At 32.8% G+C, this 4,189-nt stretch overlaps 1 pseudogene; it reads right to left on the bottom strand.

The window, feature by feature from the left end:
* Positions 1 to 1,178: 1,178 nt before the first annotated feature.
* Positions 1,179 to 2,215, bottom strand: LOC124106588 (ubiquitin-like-conjugating enzyme ATG3; annotated as a pseudogene).
* Positions 2,216 to 4,189: the final 1,974 nt, after the last annotated feature.

Here is a 4,189-nt window from a genome sequence, read left to right as displayed (position 1 = left end):
AGGGTGTCAGATTCAAGGCCAGCATGGTGAAGATTTGGGTCTACTTTTTCTTCTAATAGGCATAGGGTCCCTGTTCTAGTCCCTAAGTTTGATCCAGTATATATTGCTTCATTTGTAGGGTAAAATATAGAAGTTTAATTTCATTTTGCTATATATGGATTTTCAGTTTTGCCAGCACCATTTTTAAAATTGGCTATCTTTGCCCCAGTGAATGTTTTTTTAGCACCTGTGTCTAGTATGAGATAATTGTATTTATGTGGGTTTTTCTCTATGTCTTCTATTTTGTGCCTTTGGTCTATGTACCTATTATGGTGCCAATACCATGCTGTTTTTGTTTACCTATGTAAACCAGTTTAATGTGTGATATGATGATGACTTTTACTTCACTTTAGTTGGAAAAGCGAATTATTTTGGCTATTCTGGGTCTCTTATTTTTCCAAATAAATTTCATGGTTCCCTTTTCTATTTCTATAGAAAATGCCATTTGAATTTTAATAGGAATTGCACTAAATCAATATAACACATTTAGTGGTATGGCCATTTTGACAATATTAATTGTGTCTCTCCAAGAGCGTTAGAGATTTTCTATCTTCTGAAGTTCTCTTCAATTTCTTTCTTTAGTATTTGGTAGTTTTTAAGAGATCTTTTACCTCTTCTTTTAGATTGGTTTCCAGGTTTTTTTTTTTTTTTTTTTTTTTTGAGGCTACTGTGAATGGAGTAGTTTTTCCAAATTTCTCTTTAGTGAATTCATTACTGATGTGTAGGAATGCATCTGATTTATGTGTGTTGATTTTACATCCTATTACCTTGCTGAATTCATTTATTAATATGAGAAGTTTTCTGGTGGAATCTTTTGGATCTTCTAGATATGGAATCATATCATTAGTAAATAATTATAGTTTAATATCCTCTTTTACCACTTCTATTCAACATCATTCTTGAAACTCTAGCCAGAGTAATTAGATAGAAGGAGGAAATTAAAAGAATACAAATAGGTAAATAAGAACTCAAACTATCACTACTTGATGATGACATGATTCTATATATGTATGTTCTTTTGTTTCCCTCTTTACACACATTTTTTTTAAACAAGTAAGGCTGGTAGTGAAATATTTTTTATTTAATGCATAAACATATAAGTCCTTTTATTAGAGAAATTGTATATATTGGTTAATATGGCCAATGGTCACACCTATGTGTTAATTATTTAAAAATCCGAACCAATAATTAGGAATGGATTCTATGTTTTCTTCATTACATTGTGAAGTGTCTTGTGTAGTCATATTCTATTGTTGGAATGAAAGATTGTATAAATTCCAAAAAAATTAGAAAATACATATGAACAACAAGCTCTCCCCCTCCTTCTGCAACAGTCTCAATGATTTTCTTCATCACTTCAGCATACTTGCATGGGTGAACAGAACACAGGGAGGTGGTGAGAGATGAGGGTGATTTTCAGTGGTCACTGTTTTCTTCACATGATCTTGACTAATGTCTTCATACAGGTGCTCAATTGTTAAAGGCTGCCATTGCTCATCATAGCCAAACAACCATAATCATGGTGACTGGTAATATTTATCTTAAGTGATGTACAGGTCATAAGTTCTGGTTTTCAAAATAGCATCTTCACCTCCATTATCAGTTTTAGTTTTACAAGCTTCTACTATTTTCCTTGTGTCTAGGGTAGCCTCATCTGTTTCCAATAATCCACTCTCCCTATTCTTCCAAGTCTGCAGCTTCTCCTTCATCTTCCTCTTCTTCCTCTTCGCAATCTTGGAGTTTTATACTATTCTTGTTTTCCAATGTAATCTCCTTAACTGCTTCAGTTATTCCTGCAATACCTGTGTTGTGATATGTATCTATCCATTCTCCATTACCATCATCTTCTTCAATGATAGCTTCCAATTCATTAGAATATTCCATCTGTTTGCACCACTTTTAGCATGACACATTTTTGGTTACCAAAAATTGTTTGCCTGTTGGTAGGTATGCCTTCACTTTCAATTCTTCCCCTGTAGCCCATTTTCATGTTGGACAGCGGTGGACTAAGTGATCTCCAGCTGCCACAAACTCTTCTGGGGTGATTACATGTCTGTTTCCTTAAATTTTGATTCCTTAAGGACCAGGGTCAGGTACTCAGCCACTTCCAGTGCCTTTCCCTTCACCGTATTAATCACATTCTGCATCCTGGGGTAGGAACAGCGGCTGGCCCCGCGATGGGATGGGGAGGGCAGCCGGGATAGGGGCCGGGAAGTCAAAAGATGTCTCCAATGCCTCCAACTCGCAAAGGCACCCAGATGGCAGCACCCGAAGGGACTGGACTGGTCAGGACGGGCTATATATGTTCTTTTGATTTAGTTTTGGAGCTCACATTTGTCTAGAAATACATGTATTTTTCAGGTTTTTTAACTTATTGGAGCATAAGTTTTCAAAATATTCCCCAATTATGTGCTGTATTTCTGAGATATCTGTAGTGACTTCTCATTTTAATTTACTCCTCCCCCCCTTTTTTTTCTTAGTTTGGCTAAGGCCTTATCCATATTGCTATCTTTTTAAAGAACAAACTCTTTGTCTCATTGGTTTTTGTATTTTTTTTTTTTAATTTTGAAGTTTATTGATCTGAACTCTGATGATACATATTTCCTTCCTTCTACTGATTTTGGAATTAATTTGTTCTTTTTTTCCCTTAGGGCCTTGAGATGCATCATTAGGTTGTTTTATTATTTTTCCTTGATTTTTTAATGTCAGCACTTATTGCTATAAAATTTACTCTTCAATCTGCCTTCATACTGTCCAAGTGGTTATGTTATGTTTTATACCTGTTTGCCTTTGAGTCTAAAATTTTTAAGAATTTTTTTCTTGATTTCTTCCATGACCCATTATTTATTCAAAATACTTTTATTAAGCATCCATGTGTTTATATAGTTTCTGTAATGTGTCTTGGTATTGATCTTTAATTTTATTCCATTATTATATAAAAAGATGTAAGAAATTATATCAAATTTTTTATTTTCCAAGAGCTGCTTTGTGGTCTAAAACAATCTATTTTGAAGAAAATTCCATGGGCCACTGCAAAAAAAGTGTTTTAAGCTGCTATTGGATGAAATATTTCATAGAGATCTGTTAGGTCCATTTGATTTATAATATTTTTTAGGTTCAAAAAAATCTTTATTGCTTTTATGTATGAATAGCCTATGTAATTGTGAGGAAGCATATTGAAATAATCCAATATTATTGTATGGGGGTCCATCTGGACTTTCAATTTGAATTGTCTCTTTTATGTGATTAGTTACACTCATGTTTGGTATATCAATATAATGATTATTATTATATATTCTTGTTTGATTTTCCCGTTACTAATTCGAAATGACCATCTTTGTCTCTTCTGATTAATTTTGGGTGAAATCTGTTTTGTTGGATATAATAGTAATTAGTTCTTGTTTTCAATCTCCATTTCATGATGAATTTTTTCCATCTTTTTCTATTAGTCTGTAGTTTTCTTTGCTTATATTTCTTGGAAACAACGTATAGTTGGATATTATTTTTTGATCCATTCTTTAATTGAAGAGTTCATAACATTTACATTCAATGTTATATAGAGGGATATTTATTGATTCCTGCTATTTTGGTGTATTTGTCATGCTTAATTTGGTCCTGTTTCTAATTTATTTAGCTATTCTTCAAATGCGATTTGTTCTTTTGTGAACTCTGGTCATCTCCTTAAAATTTTTTTCTGTGAATTTTTTAAAAAGTAAGTTCTGTACTATTCATTTAGTGGTCATGGTTTCTTTTAGTTTCTGCCTATCTTTGAAGGCATTTATTTTTATCTCAACTCTAAATGATAGGTTTGCTGGATACAGCAATCTTTGTTGAAGCATGTTGTCACAAGTCCTCCTGACTTGTGGAATTTGTGCTGAAATATTAGAAATGATTCTGATTAGCTTGCCTCTAAATGTGTCTTGATATTTTCTTTTGAAGCTTTTAAAATTCTATCTTTATTTTGAATGTTAGTCATTTTAATCATAATATGTCAGGGAGACTTATTTTTTTGGTCTTATCTACATGTGTTTTAAATGTGTCCTGTATCTAGATGTCCATGTCATTCTGACGTTTGGGCAATTTTTTATTATTAATTTCCTGAAGAATTTGTGCAATCAACAAGTCTTTATATTACAGCCTTTCCTCAATT

Source organism: Marmota monax, unplaced genomic scaffold (genome assembly GCF_021218885.2).
Source record: "Marmota monax isolate L192 unplaced genomic scaffold, Marmota_monax_Labrador192_F-V1.1 WCK01_AAM20220418_F8-fsc00260, whole genome shotgun sequence".
Taxonomy (NCBI): Eukaryota; Metazoa; Chordata; class Mammalia; order Rodentia; family Sciuridae; genus Marmota; species Marmota monax.
This window is presented reverse-complemented; position numbering and strand designations above follow the sequence as displayed.